This window comes from Chroicocephalus ridibundus, chromosome 9 (genome assembly GCF_963924245.1).
Source record: "Chroicocephalus ridibundus chromosome 9, bChrRid1.1, whole genome shotgun sequence".
NCBI classification, from domain to species: Eukaryota; Metazoa; Chordata; class Aves; order Charadriiformes; family Laridae; genus Chroicocephalus; species Chroicocephalus ridibundus.
In genome coordinates, this window is record NC_086292.1 from 33,353,520 (window position 1) to 33,369,178 (window position 15,659).

The 15,659-nt window shown below is 35.4% G+C and overlaps 1 long non-coding RNA gene across 1 annotated transcript in view; it reads left to right on the forward strand.

Moving 5' to 3' along the window:
• LOC134520931 (uncharacterized) overlaps positions 1-15,659 on the forward strand; it is a 34,651-nt gene that overhangs the window by 1,852 nt on the left and 17,140 nt on the right. The window contains exons 2-3 of the long non-coding RNA XR_010072583.1: positions 453-558; positions 5,544-6,238. This is a non-coding gene — a long non-coding RNA (uncharacterized LOC134520931). The remainder of the gene's footprint in view (positions 1-452; positions 559-5,543; positions 6,239-15,659) is intronic.

The following is a 15,659-nucleotide window of genomic DNA, read 5'->3' on the forward strand; positions in this document are numbered from 1 at the left end:
TACACAGTTCAGCTGGTAAAGTGGCAACATTCCAGAGACTGATACAATACAGCACTGACATTAAAATTAGCCATTAGATGACTGATCTCCATCTCTACTCTAATTTAATCTAAATCTTCCTGTTTACTAAAGAGGGTTCTTTTGCTGCAGTAGTTGTTAGTAACATTTTATTCTATTAATTTGTATATTTAGTCAATTATTATTTAAGTATATATAATTATTAATGATATAATTATATCATTATTAATGATATAATGATATAATTGTATATTATGTATCCTAATATAACATAAAATATAATTTATTTTATTATATTAATTATATTAATAAAGATTTATGTTAACTAAGAGCGTTAATGCAGATCCTTCAGGCAAGAAAGCTACTGAAACAGACTTTCTCGCCGTTTCAATCTGTCATGTGTAAGCTTCATACATCTCCCATTTTCTTTCCAGAAGGAAAAAGAAAGGGATCATACCTGTCAAAGGCAAAAGAGTTCCTTAGAATCTGCAAGTATGTCAGATGCAGTGACTCCAGGGGTTATTTTCTCCCTCCTCAAAAGTAAGAAAAAAGTGTGCATGCGTTTCCTATCTATGCAGTGACATTACAGGATTCTGTGATTTTTTTCTGATCTGCTAGGACTTTTCTATACCCATAATAATGTATTTATTGTGTATAATGCAGAGCCCTTTTCTGGTCTGTTACTCTTTCTTCCATAAATTCGAAGTTATGTGAAGATCTATAAAGATACATACAGTACCATCATAAAAAACCAAAAACACTCGGAGGAATCTTCCCATCGCATTTTACTGTGCAATTGACCATCTACAAAAGGGAAAGTTTTTGTGTTTCTTTGAAGTGTTTTCATGACGGGCTAGCTTGACTGGTGGCAGAAAACTATGGGTCTAAGTGGGTACGGTAATTAACTGACACAATCGTTTAGAACTAACTTGCATTTTCTGAAACAGTTTATCCTAGTCATTCATTTGAGCTGCCAAAATACAAAGAAGTAAATAATTTTGCTTTGGAAGGAAAGAATGTTCACCGTGTTTTCTCGAAAGAAGATCTTCACAGAACTTTTATTTGACTATGGATTATCCAGAAGAAAGGGTTTGCTTGATTAAGCAATTGAATTACTTACAAGAAACTTGCAAGCAAGGTAATATCCCTGTTTCACTACAGTTAGAGCTATTTAGTAATGGCTTCTTGTACAAATAGTGTTAGTGCTGTTCTACCAGGTTTGATGTGGAGCTGCTTTATACTATTACTGTCAAATTTTAGGTTACTGCAAAAACAAGAATACTATTAAAGTGAAGAATTCAGGCTAGAACAAAGTGGGCCTGTATTGCCACTATCCAGTACTTCTACATTTACCCATTTCTTGCAAACTTGTAATTCTAAGATTTTACTCTTAAGAAAAAAAAAGAAAAAAAAGAAAAAGCACCTTAAGTCAAAATTATCCAAATATCACATTATGCCTGACAAGCGTGACCCTCTCACAGGATAAAATAAGCTTAATGTAGAAAAAAATAAGCATATGCATGAATGCCATTAGTGCTCTCTGATACAGCTTATTCATGTAGAAAACTACTGGAGGGAAGAAATCACCAAGCATACAATTTCAGTGTGAGATGCAAAAGAAAAAGAAGCGTAAGTAACATCACTTCCCAGAAAAGATTCTAAGAAATAGATTGCCATCTGCAACACATCTCAATCTCACCACACAAAGATGTAATTAATTAGTCTTGCTAACTGCGTATTGTTAGAACTGTGAGAGTACGTAACTCTGAGGTGAGGTGTGACCAGACCTTGTTATCATTCTGGATCTAGAGTTGCTAATAGCTTTCATTTTTAGATGTTATGTCTGATGGGGAAGCCTCCAAGCACACAATATTTAAAAGAGAAGGGAAGATCGTGAAAAGCAAGGGATAATGATGGTTCCCTGAAGTGAGGGTGTGGAATTCTGAAAAACAAAAATTTAGAGTATTGGAGGCTGAGAAAAAAATATGTATATCTGAACTGTTATGGTAGATGTTTTACAGAACCACTGTGAAAAATTGGGAATGAGGACCGATTTGTAAGACTGTACTCAATTGTCTAGAAAGAATACTTCCTTACATTTCCTTTACATTTTTTTTTTAGTTGAACAGTGAGTTCTGTGCATGGTAGCTGTACACATCAGGATAAATAGACTGAAATGGGAGAGAGTATTCCTAAACTTTAAAGAGCTTATCCTGCCAAAAATTGTATGCGTGCCTCATTTTATAAATTAGTAATAATTCAGAACTGTATTTAGCTTCATTAATATTTTTGATTAAACCCTGATAGGAGTGTTTCCATATCCATGAGATATAAAGCCTGAAGGCTAGCTGGATGTTTCATGAATGTATTGAAATAGTTCAGAATCCTAGTTGAAATCTGTTTCATATCTCTAGTTGTATATTTGCACATTAACTATAAATATGAAACACATTTTTCACTTTCAGGAAGAAAGCTGTTCTCATTACAATGTATATGACTTTTAACGCTATACTGTTTTAATCAGATTACCAGTACAATGCAAATTAATGTAATAGGATTTACTATAATTAGAGGCAAGTATACAGTAATCTACTATGAAAAGAACACAAAAACGTTAGTGGAGCTCATTACAGGGATATTGTTTATGCTAATTATTCAATTTTTTAAAAATAGCACTAAGCCTGATTTTAATCAGGTTTTTTTCTGGGTTTTTTTGACAAAAATTTAATCAAGCAATTCAACCCAAAGGGTTAGTAATAGTCAAGTATTACGCTTTGTCTGGGACAGAGAGAAGTGGAACTAAATACAAACAGTAAAACACTAAAGGACTACGAGCTGCTCATTTCATTGTCCTGTCTGAATAAAAGATAAAATGAAAACTAAGAGTATAAATGATAAAATAATTATAAACAAGACTTCTACAATGTGGATGAAGGAATCAAATTTGAATTTATAGTTTTAACCCTGTAAGTGCTCAATATTTATCAATATTAATATATACCAAATGTTCCTGTAATTCCAATGTAGGGAAACCTACATGAAATTTTGGTGCAGGTTGCAGATCTGTTTCCCGAGTGTTTATACTGTTATTATAGACCCGTCTGTTGTAACATCTTGATAGATCATAAAACTTAAGATGCACGCAGTGAGCCTAGCAGGTAGGAATTAAAAAACAAAAAGCTAACCAAAAACGATAGCTAAACCTAATAACAAAAGCTTTGATGCTGTAAGGAACTATTTTTATGAGTATCTGTGACTACACCTGGTGAGAGAATCAAGTTGAAGGATTGGTTCCTACGACGTTGCTTTTGTTTTCATTAGTAAGTAGCTCGTGCCATACCCTAGTGACATGGTATCCTATCCTACTGGAGACGTTTGGTTAGATCCAAAATACGGTAGTGGGTTACAGTTTGCATCTACAGAATTTTCAAAAATCCAATATGACTATTTTCAAGAGCAAAAGCTATTCATGCTGTTAAGAGTCTGCAAGATCTAGTCTTTTAGTCACTGAACTTTTAATTTTAAGGAAACAGCAGAGGTAGCATTTGTAACATTCCAGGGAGATAAAGCCCGCCCATTAAGAGAGTGGGGGGGAATGGGTGTATATATATTAAAAAATAAAAATAAAGAGAGAAATAAAATCAGCTTAAAGGAGTTCTTGAGACAAAGTTCAAAAAATGTTTAAATTTCTGAGAGACTAAGTTCAGGCAATATATTATATGTCTGACTGGCTATCCCAAATTCTTGTTCTACTTTGAAAATATTGGTCAAAATGAATATAAAATTTTTTTAATAAAACAATGTGATAAAAAATTGAAATATGTCATTAACATAATAAACAACTGGATCACATTCTTTCATGAATGTGGGAATTAAGCATATAAAACATTTTTTCTCTTTAGTTTCCTTCAAGAGCTTCTAATACAAAATAAAGAACAGATCTGTTAAGTCCAGATACAGGTATTTTTTAATATCGAACTTGTATTTTTTTACTTCATTGACTACATAAACGATTTACAGTCCTCTGTTTTTTTACTAACTGGTGTCAAGACTTTTCCAGACTCCAGTAAGTTATTTATAAACAATAAAAATTCATGTGCAGATCAACGATCTTGCTACAAACCAGATTTTTATAACAAATAAGCAATTTTCTGTCCTCTACTTCAGAGAAGACACAATCAATTCTAGCTTCTCTGATACACTGCAGTTATTGCCACTTTTGGCGTAGATGATCTGGCTCCGCATTTGCTGCGAGTAGACCAATTTTTTTTTAATTGCCCCAGTATAAAAATAAAACTGCCATTATGGCATTCCTGATGTTACACTATCAAATTGCATAAGGCCTTACATCCTGGAGAAAACACATGAATAGCAAAAGGGAAAAAGGGAAGAATTAAACAACTTACTATTCTTCCCTTAACACAGAGCACAACGTTTTGGTTTTGGGTTGTGGAGTGTGGTGTGTTTTGGTTGGTTGGTTGTCTTTAAGCAAAAGAATAAGGTAAAGTAAATAATGCACTACTGAGGTTTTATCTGGTGAGGTAAATAGGCTTAAATCACCTTTTTCTGTTATGGCAGTTTATATTACATTTTTCTGATCTGTTCATCTTCTCTTGGTTGTTCTTAGACATTAAAATAACAGAAGTATGTAAAATAACAAGTAGGTATGCATGTATGTATTTTATTCATCTAACTTAAAATTGCTCATCACATTAGTACTCTCTAATACTGAAATATTTCTACTTCCTAACATGTTCCAAAAATGAATTATCAAAAGATATGAAATTAAGTTATATTTTAATGCACTGTCTGTCTTTGTCCTTTGTTTGCCTCTTATTATTTAACATTTTTGCTTGTAGCATCCAAAGAAAAAGCAAGACCCTGTTAGGGCCAGGTTTACTCAGCTGGCATAAAATTAGAAGGCCCCACTGAAGTCATCATTTTATACCTTGTGAGGGGCTGGTAGCGGAGTTTAGTCCATGCATTTTGGTGAGTGTTGGACGCAATATTTCTAATGAGTGTTTTCCTGGAACTGACCTGGATAGTATCTGTCCTGAGATCTGTCATGCTGTGATCTGCACTGCTACAATGCCAGCATACACCACCTTAACAGTTACCATGTAATTACTCTTCTCAGTATAACCTACAACCTTTTTTTCTTATTACACACTAGCAGGTTTGAGAGCTCACTTGCTCTCTTGCCAACCAAGCAATTTACCTACCATCTGCATGTCAAGAGCACCCAAGCAGTTACGAAACTGTCTGGTTCTTAGCACTGTGTTTTTTTGGGAGCTGTTCATTGGCTCTCCAATCTTTGGAGCAGGAAGAGAGGATGCAACAAAAATGAAAATAAAGCTCTGGCTTTTATTATTTTAGTTTTAGTTAAGGAACCCTACTTTTTGATTCTGTGAAAATTCCCCAATAATGTACGAAGGACAAATTTTGAAGATTAACTAAAAGAGCCATAAATAGAGATCTCTCCTGGCACCCTAAACATCTCTGCAAATCTGTTCATTTCATTGCAGTAGTGCAAACTCTTCCTCAGAACCATCTGCACCACTACTGAGATTTGAAAACCAGAACACACAAAAAAGACCATTGCTTAATGGATAATGAATAAGGGCACTCTCAAACCCACGGCAAGCAAACTGTCCAAGCAGCTAGAGCACATATTTGTTAGTCTCACTCCCAAGTGACAGATACAAATGCCACAGAAACTCAGAGCATTTCTCTGAAGAAAATCAGCTGATGTCTCGCAAATCTAGTGTGATATTTCTCCTCTAAAACCTTGCCTGGACTCTAATGACAAACAAATAGAATGAATGAAGCAGTGACCAAACACCAGAACAAATAAATACCAGTGAATTTTCAAATGGAATAATGAACTCAAGCCTCGTATCTGCTCATGTAGACAAAAGTGATGATGTTCCACTCATTCGGAGTGACCTCACGGTTGCTGGAGATACCCTTTTGCAGTGCTGACAGTTTGAATGTGTACCAGAGTACACTGACACTAAAAGAAAATGCTTGGATCTCTGTAGAAGACAGAAGACATAGTGTTTGTAGGAGCAAAGGAAAAATACCAACACTTACAAGTAGTCACTGCAAAACATATTCAGACTGGTGATCTGTGCACATCATTGTGACAGCAGCAATAAATCAGAAGCTCTGCAGCTGTTTCGAGGGAAGGTTTCCTGTGAACCTAAAGCCAAAGATTAAGGTGGGTCACACTGTAGTGGATTCACTCCTTTCAATAGATAAGTTTCTGGTTATCGTATTATGCAAAGAACATACATACCATCTGTCTTGGGCATTTATGAAATGTTATTACTGTGGTATCTACATTGCGAACAGAACAGAAATAGTCTCTGCTCTTGGCTTCCTGTATTTTCCTGTGAACGTATCTCTAAGTAATCTGTCTTACTTTTAAATGGTATTTTTTAGTGCAGCTTCTGAAAGCATCTGTGTCTTAGCATTGTGTTGCACCTTTTATCCAATCATGTAATGTACTAAATACCTTCAGTTCCCACTGACTTCTGTAAATTTTGATAACATAGTGCTAGTCTACCAGTATAAAACTTTCAACTGACTTACACGGCTTAGGTCCCAGCAATTGCTAATGGGTGGAAAGCACACTAAGAAAAATCATCCAGCATAGCAGCAGGATAGAATTCTCCAGTATCAAGGAAGAAAAGTTCTATATAAGCATTCTGATGCTGCAAGGCTGCAAGGAATTTAATTCTTTTGGTGGATTTAAAATCAGGATAGTACCAATGTCATTTCTCAGTTACTCTTCGTCCTACTTGATGCAGGCATCTGACATCTCCTGACAAATCTGATGCTCCAGAAGCTCAGCTTCTCTCTGGTGAACTATATTACAAATACAACCAAATTCAAGGACATAGCTAAGAATCTGAGTGAATATGATTAAATTAAATATAATGCACAGAATCACATTCCCATTTCTGTCATCTTCAAATTTATACGAGCCTCTCTGAAGGAGTATAATGGTGAATAACACCAGCCTTGAGACTGATGAATTTCTGGGGGAGTTGGCTACAAGAGTTATCTTAACCTTCATAAAATCTTAAGATTTAATTTGCATTTTCTTTGCCATAGGTCTTTTACAGTACAAAGAACGCTAGTTTGAGAGACACTACTTTTCTCCTTACAAATGCATTGTCATACTACTGTACAAATAACATTTATCTGTTAACACACCTAATGTGTACCAATGACAAACATTGCTGCTCTGGTATATAACATTATTTTAAAATTATTCCACTTCTTCTAACCTACAGCACGTACTCTTTGCACCTTTTGTCACAGTTTTGTGTTTCTCTGAGTCTCATTAGCATGCTTTATTCTAGCAACTAGCTATTTGCCCTTTGAACTCAATTGGCCTTCACCAGATGGAACAAGAAGAGAGTATTTTCTGCTATTTTTTATCAAGACACCTTGAAGATACGTTCTTGTTCTTCACATGCTTTCTGGCTAACATTAAATAGAAAGGCTAGTAAGGAAACGAGCCATGTAAAAGCCCTGTAGATTTCCTCTTAGCTTATTCTGCAGGCTCAACACTGAAACACCCTGAGACATTTTCAGAGAGTTTGTTGCTAGCTTTTGATGTGCTTCCTTTTTTGATGCCTCCGTCTCCAATATCATAAGCTAAATTTTTCTTTGCAGTCTGTTGGAAGTGCTCTGGAAAAAACGAAGTTTATTTTCTATCACCTACACAGAATGATAATGCTGTCTTCCGTTTGTTTAGCAGCAGCGCTGAAGTTACTCATAAATTGTGCCATGCACTTGACATATAGCCAACCACTGGAAGAAGCAAACTCACACCTCCCCAGATATTATTCCTTCATTCTATAACTTCATTGTATTGACAGACACTGCTAGTTACTGTGGTTTTATATACCCTTGTCAACCCAGAGAAATTGCACATGCCAGTTTTCTGTAATCTTATGAATAATTAATGGAAACACACAAAATTGAGCTCTGTTTATATGAACAAGGTTTACAGGTGGTTTATAAAGATATTGTTCCTTTTTTCACATTTGTTTGTAGAAGGAATACATCCTCTTACTATGTTTCAGTAATAACTGTTGGTAAAGTTGAAAGGAAATTCACATAAAGAACAGGAGAACAACGTTAAAGGGATGAACAAACCCAGGAAATCAGACAACTTCGAAACTGAATTTAAATTATCCTCTTGTGCCTGCCTGCTGCATATTGCCTTTATTTTTCTATTTCTCTACTAATAACAATGGCATGTTTGCTTGTGTAGAGGAAGCCAATAGGCAAAACTCGTATGTAGAATAAGTTTCAAAATGCGTCAGAGTGGGATAAGTGTGTATGTAATCTAATCTTCCTTTATCATGTAACCATCATGTGTCTGTCTGGTTTGTGTAGCAACAGATAGCATAATATATAACATATATATTCTGTAACTGAGGAACACATCAAGCAAAACCCAAATGCGCCTAGTTCTAAAAGAGCTGCCTATATTTCTACTTAGCTGAGTAGATGGGTTATTTTCAGGCAGTATTTACCATTACTTTGGGGGAGGGTTGGAGGAAGGCAAGGGAAAGATCTACCCATATTTAAATTTCCTATAGGATTTCTTATGTCTTGCTTGGGTTGATTAAAATCATGTGTTCCTGCTTGTTCCTTATTCTTTATCCCTTACAGAAGGAGCACGTGGAAATAATTTGCAGCAAGATTTTTATGTAAGTGTCCCCCTTACATGGGTTTTATGCAGAAGGGAAACATATGGTTCTGAAAGAGCATTAATACCCAGGTACAGCTGGTCTTTGAAGATTTTAAGTGATCCAGATAAAAAGAATGAGCAAATGCCTCCCAGGGGAAACTGTGGCTGTTCTGACACTGTTCTTTATCACAAGTGTAACACTTACAGGGAGATGTCTATGGACAGCTAAGAATAGAATGTGTATTGTATTGGCAAAAGAAAAATAGACATATAAGCAAATAAGACAAAAATAAAACCCTCAACTTGCCCAGCAATAGAGAACTAAATCACAGTCTACCAGGCTGGCAGCAAAGAAAAGCAACCAAACTGATGAATTCATCTATTGTTATTAGTTAATGCAACAACCTAACATTTCTCCATGACAGCAGTGTCTCTGTGCCAGGTTTTTATTATCCTGCGGCACTGGCACTCTTAAAATTCCTATTACTCAGAGAGTTTACATTGATTTAAAATGAATATAAAGAGAGCTATCACAAAAAATTTAGTGTCAGACCTTAGGTGAAAATCAACCCCATTTTCTATTTAAGAGACTCACTAGATTTAAAGACAAGTCACTTTTAAAGAAGGAAAGATCTAAGGTGCCAGATTTGTTTGAGCAGCTGATCCCAAATAATGATGCTTAATCTTTATTTTTATCATACAGAATTATCACATAGCTCCAACCATACTTAATCAGGCTTCATTACTGCACACTCCAGAGTCTCAAACAGAAGTGCCAGAAGCTGAGACTGGACACCGGCATTAACTGCTCTTGTGCAGGGCAGAATTCCCCAAGGTATATGGTCCCAGGAGAGACTAGATTGCCAAAGGGATAGAAAATAAACTTGATATAGAGAATGTGAAATTCAGGACAGAATGTTCACAACAGAAGGTTTAGAAAACCTGGAAAATTTATGAACCCCCTATAGTTTCATGACTGCAAGAGGTAAATTAAAGGAGCAGGACAAAGTCAGGAGGAAAGATGGAAGAGAATTGCATAATCCAGTCAGAGCTCTGAGAAGAGGAGCCTTTCAAAGTCCCACTGAGATCGGTAGCAAATCCAAAGCTTACTGTTAACACAAACAAGAAAGCTAAACCACAGAATCGGAAGCTATGGGCCAAGTCTGGATAAATGAAGTTTTATTTGGCAGAACTACTCAAGGTAAAAATCCCATTTCAGAAGTAATCCTCTATCCCATCTAAAGTTACAACATCGATGAAACTGGAGTTGCTAATAGAAAATAAACATATAACCCCATCATTTTCCCTGAATTCTGCAGAAAGAATGTATGCGGCTAAGGTGAAAATCTTGTCCTGTGGCTGCCACTGGATAACATGTCCCTAACTAGAAGGATTAGAACTACCATGACATAAGAAATCCTAAGCTAATTGGGAGGCAGAACAGCTGAAGAAAGGCTGTTCAACAGAATTTGGAATTAGAGCAAGAGGTTAAATTGCTTCAGATTCTTTCTCTCTGTGCTGATCTTGGTGCCAGATGTGAAAGTCTGGGTGAGATAGATAACCATCTTTCCAAACCACCAAATCTTTCATAAGCCAGAAAGTTTAGGAGGCAAGATCACAGATATTGTGTTGAGGAGTATAATAAGAAAAAGTTCCTTTTATTCTTCTCATGTAAGATTATTGCAAGGAAAAAGAAAAAAAAATGTGGAGGGAGGTACAGCTTTGTTGCTTTTTTTTTAAATTAAGAGGCAAAAGATACTGAGCACAAGTCAAAAAGTTTAAATTATGGTAATTATTTTAAAGTAACTGGAAGTTCCTTCACAGATTTTTAACAAAATATGTCCAAGGACTAAATACAGAAATATGCTCAACTAAATAATTTCTCAAACCAAAAGCAATAAGCTATGGTAAGCCTTAAGTAGGTTCAAGTTGCAGCCTTGTTCTACAGTATCTGCATCAGTATTTTATAATGTTATAGGTTATTAAGCATGTTGATGTATAAAAATATGCAGAAAGGTTGGCTGCTCATAGACCATACAGCACAAAGAGATACTAGCTACATAACAAATTAGTAACAGCTGGATGATTTGGAACCAGAAGGCCTAACATGCCAGTACGGGGCAAATTTCACTCAGTTTACGAAACAGGACTACTTTACCTGAGGCAATAAAACAGTGCCTCTAGATTGGATTTTGCAGAACCTGGGGCTCCCTTGTGAAACTGCGTGATAACTTAGTCATGACAAAGATGCCATGGGATCAGGGAGCCCAGCAGAGAAATTCTGCTGCCTGGAATGATTCGGGCTTGAGAAATCCTGATCGCTTGAAGAGTTGAAATGAATAAAGAAATTAAGCTTGAGGTGACAAAATTAAAAATGGAAGTCTATGCTTCTATGCTTTACTGTGCCTTTATGAATATTTTGATTTCTTTGAGAATCATTTATCTTTAGAAAGATTTCATTGTATGAAGTGTTTAAGATTTTCTGCTTTTAGATTCTCTTTTGACAGAGGGGTGGGCTTTTTTTCAGTGGAAAGAATCTTTAGCTTTAATGTCATATTTCAAAAGAAATTTTCTTGTTGTCTTTTGCTTTTTCCCTTTGACAGCCATCATTGCTGAGTAATGCCCAGGGTCATACTTTCGAAAAGCAAATTCTTCCTTTGCAACGTTGCTGCAGGATGTATGGCAGAGCATACATCCAGAGGACTACGCGCTTGTCCTTTTATAAGATATAGGTTGCATTCTGTAAGGGATGTGTCTGGCAAAAAAGTTAGATGCAGATCAGTAAAGAAATATGAAAGGGAAAATCAGCAACTGTAGAAATGGGTTTAGGAATATATACACATACATTCACACATATATACAATTTTGGAATATTAATCAAGAAATGCACTAAATGTAAGGTGATTTGTTCCACTAGAAGACATACAGTAAGCTATTAGTCCAGGTCATTACTTGCTTGGACAAAACTCCAGACTGAGCCAAAATCTTCGCCACAGAGTACAGAGAGCTTCAACTGAAGTCAAAATAGTTGACCCAAGGTATCAAAGATAAATTTGGTCTGGATACAAAGTCCTGAAATAATGCCTAGATAGCAGTTATTTTCCTAAGAGAATTTATTACCAGGACAAAACTTGCTTGAAAAAAACATCTCACATCTCTTGGCAGAACATCAGATACTTTAGTAAAATACAATTATTTTCTCCTGCCACAAATTTCTACCCTTAAGAAATCTTAGTACAAAAAGTCACTAGCATTCAACTCATATTTAGAGACAAAATTGGACCAATGTCTCTAATGGGACAATTAGCGTAAATACGGCATTGCAGAACGATTGTCCAGTTCATTCATTGCTAAATCCTGCTTCCACAAAATTAATAAATTCTATTAATTGCAAGGAAAGCAGAAGTGGGCCTTTAATCACATGATGGTTCAAGAGATAATCCTTGTTAAAGAGTAGGTTTGTTACCACGGAAGGTGACAGGTTAACAAATCCTGACTTTGATGGTTACTATTTTTTCGGTCATAGGGCAGGTCTTTACAAGGACTTTAAAATTTTCCCTATTTATAATTTGATTCCTACTCCCTAGTTTTGTTCTGGCTTTTTAGTTCAACTGGTTTTATGGTTGTCCAAGATAAAATATGACTAGTTGGTGTATGACACGTTACCTCTGCAGTATACGAACATATTTTGATTTCTACAGCACTGAGTCAGCATTCTGATGAGTTAGCATTTATATTCCCGACAGCTGTTTATTCCTCTCAATGTAATTTCAGAGATAAATGTCCAGAAGGGATTTGCTGCCCCAGATCTATCAGAAAACATATTTAAGATATTCTGTGGTATTTAAATCACACCAAAAAAAATATTATTCAGTAACGCTAGGACAAAAATTGTTTAATTTTTAACATTAAATAACTAATTTAAACCTATATTATTTTTAAATATAGTGTGGTAAAAAGTCAAATTTTTATTTTCTATGCAAAATCACATTAATGGTTTCTAGGGACATTATGAATTTAAGAAGCATACTGAAACTTCCAATCAGTATTTTTATTTTACTCCTTTTATTTAGAGTTGGGAAAGTAGCCTTGAGAAGCAAAGAAGGGATAGGAAGCAGTGCACACAAAGGACCAAACTGTTCCTGAAATAGCTGATTGATTGTGTCTTACTAAAGCCATGGGACTAGTTGGCACAGTGGAGCATCAATCTTGATAGAAGGTAGAACCAGTAGACGAGGATTCACTGCATTCTGAAATTCTTCAGGTGATGCTCTAGGGTTATTTTGACAAATATGGTGTAGGCTGTAGTCATTCATATGCTATCATTTTTTATCTACTTTTTTGGGGGTTTTTAGTCTTCTTGTAAAGCAACGCAGAGTAGGATAGATTTTATTTTCCTGCACCAGCCCTACCGACTATAGGGTGCACAACCTGTGTCGCCACAGCCGACTTACTTATCTTTGGCTTTTAGTAAAAGTAAACTCTTTCTAGGAGATGTTTCTTCTAAACACTCTTCTGTTAGGCGTGGGTTTACAATATGGCAGGGAAATTAAAGTTGCCGTTAGTGAGATTATAGAAGTATGTTATACGTGCAAAAATAAAATCCAGTTCTGAATCCCATTAAATTAATGATTTTGATCATGTCTGGTGGCAATAAATTCTGCAGATTACTTATTTTTATAAAAGAATTAAAAATAATAGTTAGTTGCTCTGTTCTTCTCTATTCTTTCAAACTCCATTTTTTCTTGTCTCAGGACACAAAGTAAAAAGGGATTCTTGATATAGCTTCTCTAAAAGTTGAATTCATATCCTCCGTTACTTACCTTTTGCCTTTTCCGACTCTTTAGTATAAATCAAATGGTCCCTTGATAGAGTAAAAGAACAGTGAACGGTATTACAGAGGAGAATTTTCCAATTGATTCTTTCTGCACCCTAATATTTTGTTTGCTCTTTTGGCTGCTATAGACCACCAATCATCAGTTCTTACTGAGCTTTCTATATTACTGGCAAGTGCTTATTTTATTTTTTTTTCACTCCCATGGTAACTATAAATTTAGAAATAAAGATAAACTTGCAGGCAATTCCATTTATCTCAGTTATAACTGTGTCCATAAATGAACAGACAAACCAAATGAATAAAACCACCATGGTTATGACTCGAGTAAAGTAAGACTTTTAAAATACAAGCAGTATGTTTGATGCTAAACTTTTTAATAAAACTCCAAAACTTCAATGTTCTTACCCTAGGACTTTTTTTCCCAAATCCTAACTTGTATCAATAAATGACATTAAACAGGAGGTGAAAATCTTCATCCATATTTACCATTGAAACTTAAGCTATGAGGCAGACTTACTGTGAAAAGAAACTGTCTTGAATCTAAGCATTCAAGACTATTTATATGGCTGTGACATATGCATCATAAAGAAAAATGTGTAAGTAGAAGATAATAATCTCTTTGATCTATTCATGAAAATTTATTTGGGCTATTTCTGTACAAGTATTGCATTGCCAATGTAGACTAATGTATAGCTTTCTCAAAAATCATTAAATGCATCTGGAGGTTGGACAGTGGTTACAAATTATTTGATACCTTCTAAAATCAATTCATAATCCTGTGTCTGCATTTGTCGGTTTTCTTCTGGCTTTGTAAAACGTCCTGAAGATTGCAGTGCCTGTACTGTAATTTTGTATATGTGTGTTCAACATTCCACTTAGATTTAAAAGTGTAGTGAAGAATGGGCATCAGGGTCAATATATTGTTATAAAAGGTATGCTAAGTTTAATGCTTTGCTTTATTCCCAGATTTGTGGATAGTATAATTTCTTATTTATTGCTCAGTCTTAAAAGATGTGAAAAAAAATGTAATTTGATTGATTGAAATGCCGCTTCAATGCCTCTTGAGAAATCATTAGCTTGCACAGTAAACACATACATACACTTTCACTGCAAGAACTCTAAAACCTTTGTCGTGAGATTCACATGACTAGTCATGCAATATCAACACAAAAGTTGCCAAAACACTGTACGATATACATTGTGAATGATAACAAAAGCAACAGCAATAATTTTTTTTCCCCCATAAATTATCTATTTCTTTATAATATTGTTAGTCGTGTTATTTGAATGTCATCAGTGCATGGAGTTCCCAGGTGAGACTAATAAATGTGTATTCCAACCTAGAAGTGGTTACAATCTAAGCATGTCTTTATGGAAGTAGTGAAAGGTCTAAATTCTGTTATTACGTATAGCTTAATAATCTTTTTCCTCAGTGTGCAAGCAGAGCATATGCCAACAGCACTCTTAGAAGAAATATTTTTATGGCAGTTTTATGATTCAGTGCTGTTGGGGTGGAGCTGTAGCAAAGAGTATGTAAATTTACAGAGAGGTAGTCTTTCAAAGTACAGCCAGGTCTTAAGACAGAATGCTTCTGTGAGAAGTTTTTACTAAGATGCTGTCATTTTGTTATGCTCTCTTGCTCAAGGACTAGTTTAAATGTAAATTAAGTTATGGCAAGAATATATGCATATTCCAAGTAACTGATCAGCTCAGCAACAGTGGGTATGCATACTAAGCCCATCTCCTCTCACACATACCCCTTCTCAAAACTGACACTTCCATTTTATTAATCTTTACTAAAAACCACACACTTCTGTAAGAGGAGACTATAGAAGGAAAAAATCCGCTTAAGAGGAGAATATTGGCTGTCTGTCTGGAGGGACAGGCAGCTCTAAGAGCTGATCCCCTTGTCTGTATTTGGGCTACTCTAACAATGCAAAGTGTACCTGGGAAGCATGTGTAATGCAAAAAGGCTCTCTGGATAGCGAAGAGATGGCTTAATGTGCATATGGTAGCCCCATCACAGCTCCTCGAGGATGGTATTTAGTGGGATTACTGCTGTACTCTGACTCTTTCTAATGCAAAGAACAA